Below are 17932 nucleotides of genomic sequence, written 5' to 3'. Positions count from 1 at the left end.
AGGAATGAATTATCATTGTATTACAAATACATTTAAGAGAGTTGGGGTTTAAAATAAAGGTGTGTAAAGAGAGTGTACATCAGATTATGCATTATACACAAGTATCTAAACATAGCATGGTTCTAGTTTTAATTCAACTCATTTCTCACTAAGTATTACAAAACTAGAATGTGAAGCTAAGTTTTAAAACCACATTTTTGGATTTAATCACTGTGATTGTCATTAGCGGTTCAAAAATAATTTAACTGCTTCCTAGAACACCCAGTTGCTTTTTTTCTGACTCATTTAAATTAGGTCCAGTCATCTGACTCACTTTATAGTCAAGGAAATGTAAGCAGGTGTGGCATGTGTCACTTCAGAGTAGAAACTTAGAGTTGGTGGCACACCCTTTTCCATTTGCAGTCATCTTAGAAGCAAAGGTTAAAATTAAGCTCCTCTCAACTGCATTTCTTGAGTGACTGCAGTGGCTCATGTTGGACAGGTAGCAGGAATGAGAGATTAAATTTTGTCACAGTAAGCCTCTGAAATTGTGAAATTGTCTGTTACCTCCATGTAGCCTTTCTCTATCTTGACTGACAAAGCAACCCTGCAAGATGTTATAGTAAGAGAAGCTGCTAGGAGAAACATTTAAGAAGTCTGGCCCAAGAAATAGTGAAATTGTGTCTCCAAGGGGCCAAGAAAAAGGGGCACGAAGAAATGTTGATAGGATGAGCAGTACAAAAAAGGATAAGGCAATTGTCAACAAAATGAATTGTATTTCATTCTACAACTCAATTTCATAGGTGCCATGGTTGTGGAAAGATGTTAGCTCTACAGAACAGAATAGTCCTGAGAAATACATTTGTGATAAACTCAACATGATATGATATTCAATTAGAAGTGAGTCACAATAATGCTTCAGAAGTCTACGATTAATCCAAGGTTTATAGAATGGAATATACTGTGTGGCATTGAGATCAGAAATGTAGGATCAGGAGCTGATTTTAGGAAAGATGTGCAACTAAAGAGACAAATTAGTTGTAACTGTCCCTCACCAACATGTAATAGTAGAGAAATTATTCAAAACTGGAAAACACAGAAGAGTCACTGGTGCAGAACAATTTTCAAATCCAGCCCCCGAAATGTTGGAAGTTCCTCAAGTAGTTCACAAGGTCTCAGAATAATTCTTCGTGGTTCTTTTCTCTATCCTGTGGAATTTTTTTTATTAAAACTGATAAATATTTTACCTTAGCCTATGCTATCATCTCCTTAATGAACCAGTGATGTTATCAATGTTATTTTTCTTGCACCTTTAAATGTCATTTATATTTCATAAATCACAGCATCTTTTCTACTAGTATTTCATTTCAGTTCACCTGAGGTGAAAATCTCAATAATGGTACTTCTAGAATGTGCCAGAGCTTGTCAGTGTGCTTCCTGCTCCCAACAGTGGGGCGTGTTTGTCATCCATCCAGTGAGTGACCCACTTCTATGTTCTCTAGAGTCTACTTCCTAGGTTGGAAAACTCCTGCACTGGATCTCTAGTAATAGAATCTGAGCATGCTTTCTTATGCAAGTTTTTAGGGAGTGTTCTAAGTAGGCATTATTAAGAGGGTAAGAAAGTAAAGGCAGGGGAGAGGAGGAAGAAAAATCAGTAAGGTCTGCAGCATATATTGCACAACAGAGATTTTTGTTGTTTTGTTTATTATTTTTTTACAAGTGGAAAAGAAGAAGGACTTTTTGTTTAGTTTTGTTTTCGCTGTCTGTTTGATCATTGGCTATAGTGTTAAGGTGGGTTGAAAACTGTAACCTTATTATCTTCAAGCAAGAAATCACCTGCAGCACAAGAGTAGTACCCTGGAGGACTTGCAGGCATAAGCTGCAACTTGTCCAGTTGTGCATGTGAAAACCATATGGGGCGCCAACAATACTATTTGCTATATGGGCTGAAAGCATCTTAAAGGGTATAGCCTCAAAATTATAATAAATTCTTCTCTCTCCCCACCCAACCCATTTAATTTCCAACACAACAATAATCCTTCATAGTTATACGTTGTTTGAGGTAAGGCTAGTATTGTATCCTTTATTACTTTTCCTGAGACATCCAATTTTTTCCTCTAATATTCAAAATGGAAATTTAGGTCATTTCTTTTGAATGCCAAACCTCAAAAATCCACAAAACATATACATTTCTGAAAGGAGAAAATACACCTCCTAATATCCATGACAATGGCATCATTAATACCATAATTCACGGGTCTGAAGATGTGTTTATTTACCTGAGATATTTTAACTCCATCAGATAGGACAGAAATAGAGAAAAATCATTGTAGAGATATCAGGTCACTCATAATCATCTTTCTTTGAATAGATCAGGGAGGCATTGGGCGAAGAGTGATCCATTTAAATAAATCTGCCTGCCATTGTTTCAAATCCTATTGTATTCATTTCAACTTCATCATCATCATCATCATCATCATCATCATCATTGTTGAAACTGTAACGCACTAGTAGGGAGTGTGCAAATATCAGTAGAAGAAGTGACTTGAAAAAATCAGGTCACAGCATCATGATTTCTACTAAGTATATTGATGAGTGGGACAGAGTTTAGTTCCAGCAGAAAACTCGTGTCTGGTATGTTGGATGGGGCATGTGTAAGGATGTGTATCACACTGACTAAATCAACACAGTGAGGGTTATGGGAATACTTATCCATACACTAAGAGAGAAAGGATTCTTTCACACTCATTTGAAAGGTTGTGTCTTTAGTACCTAGAGTGATATGTGGCACACAGCATCTTCAAATGAGAAGATGGAACTTGGATCCCCTGAGTTTCATGGGACAACATGTCTGTAATAGGAAAAAAATGATCAGATCCTCTTTCAACTTCCTTTTAAAGTGCCTTCTTGGTTGGTCTGGGAAAGGGAAGTGGAAGGAAACAACATTTATTCCATGGATGGGTTAAGGAAAAACACTGTGCTTCACCCTTTATATATGTATGTGTGTGTGTGTGTGTGTGTGTGTATATATATATATATATATATATATATATATATATATATATAATTTTATTTAATTTTTAGAATAATCCTTTAAGGTAAACCATGGTTTCTATTATTAAGATAAAGAACCAAATCCCAGAAACACCAGATGGACAAAAGTGTAGCTCTTCGTTACTGTGTATGTGTGTGTTTTTTTTTCCCATGGGGTTAATTAATGCATACTTTTCATATGTTATTTTGAGTCTGTTATTGAAAAAAAGGCAAGAAATGCTGATGTTATCATTCTCACATGAAATAAGCCTTTTTATATAATAGTCACCATGGATTTTCTTATACTAAAATCCATGCTAGGGCAAGCAGGAAAATAAAGGATATCTAGTTTATATGAATACACTCTCTCACACACTTATGCACTGTATTTCAAACTCAGCCATAGAAATTAGTTCTGGCATATGGCCAGTGATTAAAAGAATTTGTAAAGCAAGAAAAACACTTCTGGGGCAACAGGAAAACCTAAATTTCTTAATATACTAAGTTTTTCTCTCCAGAGAATCAATTTTGATAGGTAGTGTACTTTATTATGCATTCCACGCATATGTTTGTATTTCCTATACCTGCTAATGAGGGAGAAAAAAAACAAGAAGTTTCAAGAAGATATATGTAATGTTGGCAAACATAACCTGAGAATGGTGATGAACATGATTTTTGTGATAAACAACTATTTTGGAATTATGATTATAATACCAAAATATGAGAGTATACTAGGTTCAGACACAATTGAGAGAAAAATTACCAGAAAATTAAAATAGGGCTGATGTAACAGGAGCTAATCCTGATTAAATTCCTATATTTCATGCTCGATAGATAAGTGACCTCTCTGTATACCAGAATCCTCTCTCCCATGAAAGAGCTCAGTCAGTGGATAGCTGTATAAATAAAAGTTGAAGTGGACATACTAAGAGTGGATGAACCTTCCATGTGAATACAGAAATAAATACTTTGGCACATGGTGAATATGTTCTGCCATTCAGTGGGTTGCCCTTTCATTCTGAGAATTTTTTTTTTCTGTGCAGAAGCTTTTTCATTTCATGTACTCCCATTTGTTTATTTTTTCTGTTTCCCTTGCCCAAGGAGATATACTGGCAAAAATATTGCTATGAGAAATGTCTGAGATTTTACTGCCTTTGTTTTCATAAAGAATTTTTATTGCCTCATGACTAAACATTTAAGTTTTTTGTCCATTTTGAATTTATTCTTGTGTATGGTTTAAGGTGGTGGTCTAGTTTTATTTTCTTGCATGTACATGTTCAATTTTCCCAACACCATTTATTGAAGAGACTTTCCTTACCCTATTGTATGTTCTTGCCTCTTTTGTCAAATATTGGCATGGGTTTATTTCTGGGCTCTCTGTTCTGTTATATTGATCTATATGCCTGTTTTTATACCAGCACCAGGCTGTTTTGATTATAGTGGCCTTGTAGTATTGTTTGATACCAGGTAGTGTGATATCTTCAACTTTGTTCTTCTTTCTCAAGACTGGTAAGGCTATTGGTTCCATATAAATTTTTGGAACATTTAGCCTAGATCTATGAAATACGCCATTGGCATTTTAATAGGAATTGCATTGAATCTATAAATTTCTTTGGGTAGTATAGACATTTTAATGATGCTAATTCTTCCTATTCATAAACACGGCATTGCTTACACTTATTTTTATCTTCCTCAATTTATCTCAGTCCTATAAGTTTCTGAGTACAGGTCTTTTACCTCCTTGGTTAAATTTATTCCTAGGTACCTTATTTTTTTGCTGCAATAGTACCAGTAAATGGGATTTTTTTAAAATTTATTTTTCTGATAGTTTATTACTGGTGTATAAAAATGCCGCCAATTTCTGAACATTAATTTTGTATTCTAATTTACTGAATTCATTTACCAATTACAGTAGTTTTTGGTGGAGTCTTTAGGAGTTTCTATGTACAACATCATGTCATCTGTGAATAATGACAATGACTTGCCTTTTTTTAGTTCAAAGTCTCTGGGTCAGAGGATCTTTACCTACAGGGCAGTGTTAATGGAGTCCTTTCTATACTTGGACTCAATTTAGAGGGTTATATCCTAGATTTCAATCCTGATGCAGTAATGGGAAATTATTTTTTCAGGTCTTTGACTAGGAGAGAATATATTTTGTGTGTGAGAGGAATGTGAATGATTTGTGGACAGATGTTATATTGAACTAGATTTTTAAGATGCCTATACATTTTTTGCATTTTTTTCATCAGAAGTTGGGATCTATTCTTGCATTCCTTGAATCAGGTCTTGAGCATACAGATTGTTTTGAGAAATAAGTCATTAGCCAATATAAAACTAGTAGAGGCTTAAAAAGTACCTATTACATTAGGGTATAATCTTAATTTTCTTTTAATCCTCACCTGTGGATATTTTTTCACAGATTTTTTAAAAGAGTGAAAGGGAGGGAATGTAGGAGGGAGGGAGGGAGAGAGGGAGGGAGGGATGGAAAGGGAGAGAAAAGAGAGAGAAAAAGGGAGAGAGAGAGAGAGAGAGAGAGAGAGAGATCAATTGGTTGGGCTGAGATAGGTAGGACCTGAAACTCAGGTACATGCCCTTGACTGGGAATCAAACTCATGATCCTACACTCTAACCACTTAGCACACTGGCCAGGGTCGGTATACATTATTTTATTCCTCATAACCATTGCATCACTTTGTGGACAACCTTGCGTTATGGGATAAAAGACTATGTAGAGGAAGAGACCCCCACTATGGTAGCCATCCAAGCTTTTCTTGGCTGAGGCCCAAAACACATGAATGGAGCCATCCAGGACCATACAGCAACATCTAAACTAGTCCAGACCAGGAGAACCTCTTAGCCAGTCCTCAGACTTGTGATAAATGTAATTTTTTTGTTGCTTTAACCACAACATTTTGGGGTGACTTTTAAGAGGCAAAAACCTGACTTGTTACCATATTATTTCAGAACTAATTCCAAATGGGTTATAAATCCCTTAGAATCAATATTCCTATGATATACACCCTCAATCTATTTCTTTTAACTTACAACGTAATTCTGATAAATTGGCCAAGGAGTAGATTCTTCTTTCACCCATCCAGGGTTATACTCAAAGTGATGCAAAAGCAGAGGCAACAATTTGGAAATGTAATTAAAACCACCAGCAGTGACATATATAGAAGAAATGATTCTTTGCTTATGATCAAGAGCAATGTTGCTATCTCACAGGATTGTTGAATATAGTATTTCTGTAGAATCTGATATGTTGATGATGCTAACATGCAGCAAATAGGACTCCAATAATTTGTGTTTATAATGCCTCTGTCATAGCAATCCAAGGGAAAGTCATGGTCAGCATTTGGGAATTTAAAGTTTTAAGAAGGCTTAGAGCTTTTTACACTATTTAAAAAATATAATTGATGAAATGAAGGCTGCCTAGCATGTTTTAGGAGATTCTATGTTAATCTGTGTTCATAACAATATAAATATCTTTGATTCTGAACCTTGTTATATTTATCTGTCTATCAGTCCATCCATTATATGGCTAAACACACTATATTAGTTTTCTCTGCATACCAGTATTCGAGTTTATAAAGTTAATTTTAGAAACATTATCCACCAAATACTTAAAACAATTATTTAATGGCACTAAAATTCTTAAACTTAAAGGGAAGTTTCAATTTTACAAAAGTTCAGATAAGTAAAACATTTTTTATGTATATGGTCAAAAATTAAGACCACATGCCCTTGTAATTTATGTATAATTTTCAGCTAAATGTGTGTGGCAGAATCTGCATTTCCTTACCTCATAGAGGTCCAATTTATTCTTAGACTCTCTATAAGTGGGGAAAATACCATAAATGATTCTTTTCTCTTATAAAAGATGCGAGGCACAGGCATATGTGGGGGAACAGCTGAGAAAACATGTAATATATAGATTACAGTTTATGAAAGAAGATATAACTTGAATGAGGCTTGTGTAGCAGAAAGCCTAAAGAAAGATCCCGAGAAAGATCTCAGACAGGAAGCCATGTTTATAAAGGTGGTATGGAGGAGATCTATCTTTCTGAACCCAAAAGTTCAAATTTCATGTATTATATTGGAAAGAAATGGGAATAAATGGTTATTTTAGCACGTTTTTATGTTATTTGGTCATTGTAAACAGATCACTTATGAAAGAGAGCTTAAATGAATGCTGTGATCATTGTTACGACAGTCTCTGTCTCCTGAACATTTCAGGGTATTGTAATTGTTGAGATATTGAAAGTTGCTGTTCATGTATAACAAACATTATACAGTCCAAACAACAGGTAGAGCTCAGAAACTGTCCTAAGTTATACCCTACAAGTGACTGATCAGAAATGAATGAGCTAATCTTTCCATATAAAAGTCATCAAGAATAATATTTCTGTGAAAGACTGAAATAAAAGTTATTAACTTGTTTGACTGAAAATGCACAGTTTAATGCTGCTTAATTCTACACATTAACAACTGAGTAAGTGCTGGCACCCATGTATTGTGGAAGGTCCAGGCTACGTATGAAAAGCTCAACCAGGGCTTGAAGTTGACAGGCCACTTTCCTTAGAGCCATGTTTCAAAGGCTGAAAAATTTCTGCTGCTGGAAGTTTATTCAAAGAAAATGAACATTTAACATTATTGGGTTATCATTCTCATTTCATCTCATTAATGTATTATTTTAATGAGGCTTATGTTGATTAGCTATAATGACTGCTAATGATCATATGTACTAAATTTAGGCAGATGTTAAGGGATTTATTCTAAAAAATACCTTCTGTAATAAATCTCAAGAGAAGCTAGTGAGAGAAAGCCAGAGCCTTCTGCAGTCACCATGATAATGAATTAACCGTGACCTGAAGAGGCAATATGATGTCTATGGCATATGATTTGGCTCACATACAGAATGAAAAGAACAGGTGCTTCAAGCACTTTACACCTTGAATGCAAAATATTTTTAGAAGTGTCGACACACAGAAGGAAATGAAGGTTTTCATGGCAGAACAAAGAATCCTTGGATTTCCATCATATATTTGTTTTAGAGTTAAAAGTGTCTTCCTAGATTTATTAGTCCAATCCCATCCAGTGAAGTTTCCAAGTCATCCAAAGTCAGATGGAGCATATTAAAACTATAAACCAAGTCTGTGTGTTTTTTTTCCACATGCACGGTCCTCTAGGGCCATTTACATGGGCAAATTTCTTGGATATTTAATTCAACAAATTTTACTTTATTCAGTTTTATGTATTGAGTGTTTATATGAAAGCACAGTAGTAAGTACTGAACCATGATCCATGCAAAGAAATTTCTTTGCCCACTTTTAGTATTCTAGGGATTGAAGTAGAAAACAAAATATGTGGTTAGCCATTCAGCAGTGGATCAATATCAGTATCTTTGAATTTGAAGTCTGCAACAGATAGGATTACCAAATCCTGTATGGTGGGTGAACAGTCGTAAGAAAAACCCAGATGTCCATGGCTTAGCCCATTAATACCCAGTCATGTTACAGTTCAATAAGTGGTTTCCTTGGTAGCTTTCCTCATAGTTACTTACAGGCCCAGTAATCCTCCATATAGTGGCTTTGCTAACCTGCAAGGAGTTCAGAGTCCTCCACTGTATTAAATGCTGATTACATATAATGGCAGCTGATGAACTAGAGAGTTACCAAAAAGGTTTTTTTTTTCCAAATACATGGTCTGTAATTAGCATACTTCACTTCCTTTCATAATCCATTGGCTGGATTTGGGTCCCATGGTCCCATTTAACTACCAAGCAGGATGAGAAATATAAGCCTTCCTTTTTTTCTGTTTTCTTTCCTTATTTTTTTCTCCCCCTTTTATATTAAACTACAGTTGATGTTCAATATTATTAGTTTTAGCTATACAACCTGTGGTTAGACATTTATATAACTTATAAAGTGATAAATCTAGTACCCATCTAATACCATATGTAATTATTATAATATTATTGACTATATTTTATATGCTGTACTTTACATCCCTATGTCTATTCTGTAACTGTTTTTTGTTTTTTGTTTTTTTTTTGAGATTCCACATATAAATGAAATAATCTGGCATTTGTCCTTGACTGTCTGACTTATTTCACTCAGCACAATATCCTCTAGCTCCATATATGTTGTTGCAGATGACAAGATGCCATTCCTTTTTTATGACTGAGTCATCTTCCATTGTATACATGCACCATTTCTTCTTTCTATTCAGCTATTGATAGGTTGCTTCTATATCTTGGCTATTGTAAGTAATGATTCATTAAACATATGGATGTATGTCTTTTTGATTTAGTGTGTTGAGATTCTTCAGATAAATACTGAAAAACGGAATTGCTGGTTGATTCTTTCCCCCTTGTTATAGCCTTTGCTTTCATGTCTATTTGGTCTAGTGTAAGTATTTCTTTTAAAATTGGAGGATACGGTACTAGGATGAATGCTGAATATGTCATTGGAGAGCCTTACTTATGTAAACTGAATTTTTGCTTCTAGTTTCCTATCCTTGATTCCTATGCAAGGCTGTGTGCAAGGCTGAAGATAACAATGCTACTCCTGTTTTTAGAGAGATGATAACTAACATACACCAAGCAGCTCTACTAGCATAATCTTGTGTAATTATTCAGATAGGTTTATAAATTATATATTATTGGATCTATTCTATAGCAAAACAGACTGAAAAATGTTGAGTAGTTTGCCCAAGGTCACATAATGATTAGATGATAGACCTAGTACTGAAGCACAGGTCCATCTGATCCCAGAGCCTGTGGTTCTTCCATACTTATCACTACCTATGCATTTATTGTGCATTATCTCATGATAGATGAGGTACCTTTATTTCCTGTATTTTACACTTGTGTCTTCTGGGGCTCAGAGATTAAGTAGAAGTTTCAAGTTCACATTAAAAGTAACTGATTTAGTGTTGATTAAAACTCATGTCTTTTGGTTTCAAATTTCAGAATATTTCAATGTAGCTTTTTTCCAGATCAGATTAAAAAAGGATAATAATAATTGATCATCCGAATCGAATCAGAAATTGAGTGGTTCTAGGCTAACATATGAGTCTCTAAACCTTGGAATGCCTGAGGCAGGAAACACAGTTTACATAATGAATATGTAAAATGTGACTAAAAATATTATCACCTAAACTTTTCTATATCCAGGTTTCCACAGGACTTAAGAAACATGGCTTTGAGGGATAAAAAATGTGTTTAAAAAGTCCACATATAAAAGCTGTTAATACCCAATAAGTACCAGCACAAGTTTGTGTACAATGATTCAGCTTTCCTTGCTCCATTATTATCTGCTTTTGGCAAATGAGCCAAGTGAGGCTCAAAAGCGTTAGACTTGTGCATGGCCACATGCTGGTATGTGAGAATAAGTTTAATGCCAAGTCACTACATAATGGCTTCTGAAATGCTACTGAAAAGCCTGTGGGGACTAATAATCAGATACCACTTGACCCAAGGAAGAAACCTCCAAACAGAAACCCTGCATCCTTTTAACTTTTATTCTGTGAAGCGTTGGCCCAGACTACCAGGTTAACAGCTATAACTCTGTTGTAATTATCCACTCAGTTGGGTGCATCTATAGGAGCCTGCCTCCTATGTTTAAGCCTAAGATTTATCTTCTGTGATATTAAACACAGTTTGCTGCTTAAAGATAATTCAGTTTCTCTCACAAATAAGCTTACTTTTATTGTTCAATAAATGTTGTGCTTGATTTTCTGCTTTCACCTGGGAGAACATGTTTCCCCAGGCATGCAAGAGTCAAACACATTATCTTGTCCTTTGCTGTGTTCATTACATTTTCTGATACCATTGAATAGACTGCAAGGAGTATGGGTTTATACCGCCTGGATTAGGGTATGCATGGTCCCAGGAAAGTATTTTTTGAGGCCTCGTTTTATAAATATAAATCATTTCACTTAAAAATGTAATACAAAATTTATGGGTCCATGTGGGAGACAGTAATTTATCAATAAAGGTTATACAGCAAATGTGTGAAGAGGTGCTCAGATTTGCTTATTCTAGTCAATAGATTTGAAGAGTATTCAGGTAATATCTCTTCCTGTTCAGGTAGAAACACTATCTCTTTGTGTTCCTTACCAACTGTACCAACCCTGGCTAATTTTATATCCCTTACTATGAGAAAAAGGTAGAGGTGTTGTCATTACCCAAAATTCCTTGGCTCTTCAGGACATATTTGCTTAAAATAACATAGATCTACTTGGTTTCTTCTATCTGACTCCTGTTTCTTTTATACATGTCTTCATAATTTTTTGAAAACTTTATTTTTTATTAGATGACTCAAAATAATCTTGTACTTTTTCGGCCTCACTTTTAGAATTAGCTATTTTTCCAGAAGGCCTGTTTTTCATTAATCACATTTTAGTAGATATTTTGGATTAGAAATCATAATATGATACCTGTCAGCTCATTGTTATTATATTGTTGCTGCTCCCATTGAAAATAAATACCAGAGGTAGGGCTTATAAATACACACACACACAAACAGATATACACACACACTTCTATGTATTTATCTATGTATCTATTTATCCATCTATATGTTTCAAATAAGTCTATGCTGTTACTATCTTTGATTCCAATCCAACACCATGTAATTCATTCTATTTGTCCCCCTTTCATAGTGTAACTTGTTTTCTCAGCAGTGAGGAACCTACAACTATACTTAGTACAATATAATTACTTATATTCTGAGTCCTGAATACACAGAAAGTAGTTTCAAACTTTCTTACACATACCATCAAGAAAAAAACACCCAGTAACAAGAGTTTACTATTTATTTATAGTTATTTTTGCCTTAAATCTGAGAATATAATGTCAAAATACTTGGTCCAAATAGTAATTGTTTTCCTTTTCTTTTTTTTTTTATCCCTTTAAATGTGATTATTTATTTCAAGTAAATTAGGTTCAGTTGTTTATGTTTTTAACCAATTTTTAAGATTTTTGACATCTTAGTTCATCTTAATTAAGTAATTTATTACTTTATGTAAAACTGTAGCATGGTTCCGAAGTCAGTACTATAGAATGAGGTGTATTCACAGACTGTCACCGTCCTTCCTTATGTTCCTTATCCTTCTCATCCTATTCCCAATGGATTTCCTATAACTAACCAATCTAATTAGTTTATGGTTTATCCTTTCTATATTTATTTTTTCAAAAACAAGTAGATATATGAGGGAGACATTTTGACTGCATATTTAATACTGTTTCCATGTCTTCTCCAAAGACATACGATTCTATACAACTAATACAATTTCTTATTCATGAATTAACTGTGATTTATATACATTGTCCTTGAGATATTATAAACTCTTATCCTTTATAATAAAAGGCTAATATGCAAATAGACTGAATGACAGAACAACAGGAACAACCGAACAACTGAACAATCGGTTGCTATGATGTGCACCGACCACCAGGGAGCGTGTGCAGAACATGGTGGGCGTTGACTGCGGCAGGATGGTGGAGTAGGTGAGAGGGGGCACCAGACCAAGGCAGGGCACCAGTCACTGTCATCATGGTGAGCCTCTGGTGGTTACTGAAAATTCTTTGCTCCCCTACATTGCAGTCCTGCCCGGCACTTGCACCTGCTGCTGGTGCCTGCACCAATAGCTTTGTGCCATCAGCTCCTGGGAGCAGAGGCAGCGGGAACAGGGCTGCAGGCAGACAAGTGGGAGGGGCCGGGCAGGGTGGCGGAGGATGGGCCGAGTCCCGCCCCTGTGCCTACTGCAGCCTCATGGTCCACTGTTCCTTTCAGGGTGCACGATTTGTGCACTGGGCCCCTAGTTTAACATAGAACTAATACATAAGATCAGCAATATAAATGTATTATATATGACGTTCATATGTAACATCTGATCATGATTATTCTTGGTTATCTATATGCTTTCCCTCATTTATTGTGTTATTTCTGCATAATTTTTTAAATATTTGTTTTTTCCTTCCCAACTGATTGACATTACATATTAATTGCATAGTGTTCCCAGACTCATTGACTCATTGGAATTTTTTTTTTACTTTGTTTTAAAGTTTAGAAGGTATCTATCTTAATCAGAGAGACTGGTATTTCTCTTGCATTTACTTCTGTTCTCACTTGGAATTTTACTAAACTATAAAATGCACAAAATTTAGGAAGGGCTATTCTTTGGAAATTACCCTGATTTCTGGCTTTCAGCAAAATGGCTACTAATTTAAGGCACATTAGAATGGAGGTAGAATGGACTGACAACTAACAGAGCTTTAGGTTTTTGGACCTGAGTTTGTGTCCAAAGAATGTTTTAAAGTCTATGTGGACTCATTTAAAAATGAGTAAACAGAGGCTCAGAGAGGAGAAAATTTTTTTTCTGGGATGTTTGTCTTTGCTTTCCAGTCCCCCTTAACTTTGGACTACATGAATAATGTGAATGGCGGGGTAAAAAATCAGAAACCGGGAGAAAACAGACATTTCAGATTCCCTCCTAGATCATTTACTAGTCATTTAGTTTCCTAAGGAAAGAAGGAGCTAGAACAAAGTTGAATGTGAGTTTGATTCCAAAGGTTTATGACCTTTCTGACTACACTTTCCGACTTTTAATATCACACTAATCAGGACACCTCTATTTTTGCCTGGATCATATTGCATTTCAATTATGTGATTTCACTGCCATTTCCTGTATTATTCTGTGGGCTCTTAGAAGTCAAAACTTTGTTTGTCTTTAATAACTTTTCAAGTGAAAAAGCTAAGGTGTGCAAGAACTACTAACCAGGATTGTTTTAGCAAAAATTGATTTCCTATTTATTATGTCATGATTATGTTAGATATGCTTGCTTTTTTTGTTGTTAATTTTTCCAAATATCATGTGAAAATTGTTTACAGAGATTTTTAGGAACACTATACAAAGTACATATGATTCTGAATTTGCATTCTGGGTTTGCTTATTTGGGAACAATACCTTTATTCTTTCCGCAAATCACATTCACCCAACATAAAAATCAATTTATTTTCTAGATTGAAAGAGAGCATTTTTTTCTGCCCTCTGCAATGTGTGTGTGTGTGTGTGTGTGTGTGTGTGTGTGTGTGTGTGTTGTGTGTATGTTCTCAAACTGACCAAGAGACTTGAATGGACTTGGACAATTACTCTTTGACTCTGATCTTTTACCTGCTGTGCAAAACTTAGGAACAGCTTGATGGATCCACTCACCAAACTATACATGCCCTTGTTAATTATGGTAATTTTGTTGATTATAAGATGCCCCATGATATAAACTAATCTATTAAGGGAAAGTTCTGTGCACATCTTCTTGGTTAATTTGGAAATGAAGACCACATAACTCATGTGGACTTATTCATTAGGACTGAGATAATGAAAAAGTAGGTAATAAGCAATAAGTAGGTTTGTGCAGTGCAAAGAGCCCCAGACTATGAATAAAAGTAGTTTTAAACCATGCTCTGATTTCCTGCTTATCTGTTGGGTAACCTTAGCCAAATGCTATAACCCATCCTATATCAGATTTCTCACCTCTAAAATGAATATAAAATTTTCTATTTTTCCTTCCCCTCAGGGATAATGTAAATTTCAAATAAAGTAATATCCAACAACTTATTCATTCATCTGTGTCATTCATTTATTGAGCATCTTCTAAGTTCTAGTCCTACTCAAATTCATTAAAAGAATTCAAGTGGAGGAGAAAAATGTCAAGTTGTAATAATGAAATAACAGTTTGGACAACTGGCATTATATTAATATAACTGACAAGGAAATATAAGTTGCCCCTTCTCTTACAGAATAATATCACCATTCATTCAGTCCTACAAGCTGGAAACTTGAGGGTCATCTGACCCTCCTCCTTCCCTCATAACCCTCCACACTGTCAGATAAAGAAATACTGTTGATTATTCCTCCTAAATATTTTTAAAATGCACTTATTTATTTCCATTTCACTTCTATCCCACTGATGCTATCTTTTACCTGGATTTTGATTCTTCCTTTGTTGTTGTTGTCAGAATAAAATCTAAGTTTAGAAACAGGTTAAAATCTTTTCTATATCTGTTTCTATCTGTTGTAAAAGCAGCCAGTACTTCCCCACCTATTTTCATTGCTCTCTCCCCTAATAGAAAGTAAACTATGTGAGGGATCCTGTCTGTATCTTTAGTATTGCATATCTATCAACTAGCCTGGTTTTTGTTCTGTGGTAAGTACTTAATAAATTTTTGTTGCAATTTTTGGTAGAACTGTTCCTAAGGTGTAAGTTGCTTAATTACAGTGGTTTCCTGGGCTGCTGCCACCGTTTTCTGTCTCTGCCGTGATTGGGATGCAATCTGGGGAAATAATACCGTGCTTCAGTAAGATGTGACCACCTGATACTTTCAGGTTCATAATCTGTATATTGCTATCAAACCAATCAGAAAGTAGACATGTTTTATATGTTTAACATATCTCACATGGTAATGGGGAGTTTAAAGATTGATTTGTGAAAATGAATTAAATTGTAAGTGTTATAAAGTGTTTTGGTATTGTTGAAAATATTATTGATTGTTATTATATACTTTATTCATGTAATATATGTTGGAAATATGACTAAACACGACACATAGAGTTTGTTCATCTAGTTATTACTGTTGATTTTATACTACTATTTGTCGATACTGTCTACTTGGCTGGTGAGCGTACGTTCCCTGATACTCTGCTAATATATGTAAAAATATGCATTGCTAATCTAAACAAGAACATGATGAGTCAGGACATATAATAACTTTATCGATTCTTTTAAGTTGTTGCTGTGTAATGTATTTTACAAATTAATAGTACCTACCACCGCATACTAAGCCGGCTGTCCTACACCAATAAAGACCAAGTTAAGAAAATTTAGCAAAATGATTAAACTGTTGAAATATATACACACAACATTATTAAACTGTTATTTGCTGGGCAATAAATGAGCTATAGCTTTTCCAATGTCCAGAGCTTTCCAGAATGCAGTGATTTTTAAACCACTTCACATGTTTAAATATCCCTTTTGCTAAGAGGACTATCCCTATAGGAGATGTTTAATGTTCTCCTTCCCTTCTCCTATGTTTTAAAGTCAGTACCTCTTAAGGTTCTTTTTTTGGCAGCTAGAGCCCTTCTTCTTTTAACCTTGCTGCATTAAACTGGCTTAGGATCCTTTATCTCTGTCCTTTCTGTTACCCTGTGTATTTTGTTACCATAAGACTTGCTGCACTTACTGAAATTATTTATTCAGTTGCCAGTCTTTGTCACTAGAATGGGAGTTTCTTGGAGGTAGACAATGTATCTTTGTTTTCAATTTTGTTTACCCACGAAGAGTAAATTTGAGACGTTGCTCAATGAAAGTCATTGTGAGATTTGGGGCTGGGAACTGATCAAAAAATCAGATTATCACTAGAGGGACGCTAGAAAATAAAAGCAGAACGCAGCACATTGTCTCCTTGATGTCAATATTATTTGACGAGTAAATGATGCATGGGTCATAAAAATAGACTCAGTCCAGGGTTAATTATCTTTCCAAGATGATGCTTATGCTGTGAAGAAGATGTTTACATTTTGTGGTATATTGCTTTTTTCTGTCAATAACGTGTCAGTCGACAAAAACACAAACTTTTCTTTTAATATATAGCAAGTTCCCATGATACCACTGAGTTTTTCTGTAATCAGAATTAAAGGGTGGAACCAAAGTTAGTAAATGTTTCAACACAATAATTTAATACAGAAAGAAGGGAAACACAATCCTGTTTTAGGGCATGGGCTATAGTCTCACAGATCTAAACGGTAGCTTGTAAAATGAGATACCTGCTTTTGAATCGTGATTCTTCCACTCCCTAGCTGTGCAATCTAGGGCCAATAAAGTGATCTCTCTGAGGGAATAATGATGATAGTCTCCAGGCCAGTTTGTACACATGAATAAGTGACACTGTAGGAAATACCTAACATTTTGTATGCTCCTATCCGAGCTTGAGCAATGTTTCTTACATACATGATTCAATTTAGTCTTCACAGCAGCCCATGAATTTGCTTTATTCACATTTTAAATGTAAATAAACAGAGATTCAGAATAGTTAAGTGGTTTACCCAGTTGTGAACAGCAGGTAAGTGGCAGGGTCAAGCTTAGGGCTGTGTGACTTCACAATCAGTAGGTCTGACCGACATCTCATGTGTGTAAACTATATTGTAGATGCTCAATATATTTTACATATACAGCTTCTGAGCAAAAAATTGGCATCATCTGACTTTCCCATTAGACATTAGCCACTACTTAATGACTTTTTAGTAAAAATCCATCGTTTTATATATAAACTTTCATCACCAGTTGGTGAAATTCATAGATGAAGACTATTATTATAAAGACACTGGGTTGAAATCTGATGTTACAGGGTTTTAGACGAACTCTACCCAAAATACCTGAATCCTTGGCACGTCCATTGACTCAAAGCCCCAAATATCAAAGCAGAAAATACCTTGTATTGAGATTTACAGTTCATTGGTTTGAGACTATCTGTGTTTGGATATTTTGAGGTAAAAAATCCATTTGCCCATCATTTCAACCACATTTTACATGCTAAGGCATAAGCCATTTTTGTTTACAGCATGCAGAAATCTGATGGCATGCCCCTGATTATTCAAGGTGGATGACCTTGAATGTGGTCAGTGTTCAATGAGTTATTAAAAATTGAGCAATGGTTAGTGGCAGCAAGAGCAAATATAATTTGTACTCAAGATATCTGAATAATAAATGTAATTGTATTGATTGAACACAATTCCCTAAATCCCTGAGAAGATGATTAAAAGATATGATTTAGGATAAGGGTAAGCTGGTAGAGTTGGTGAGCATGTGAGTTTGAGGGCTCTCAGAGACATTCTGGAGGACATTCAAGAAGTTTGC

Source organism: Myotis yumanensis, unplaced genomic scaffold, assembly GCF_028538775.1.
Source record: "Myotis yumanensis isolate MYYU_CA2020_CCGP unplaced genomic scaffold, mMyoYum1.0.hap1 SCAF_10, whole genome shotgun sequence".
NCBI classification, from domain to species: domain Eukaryota; kingdom Metazoa; phylum Chordata; class Mammalia; order Chiroptera; family Vespertilionidae; genus Myotis; species Myotis yumanensis.
This window is presented reverse-complemented; position numbering follows the sequence as displayed.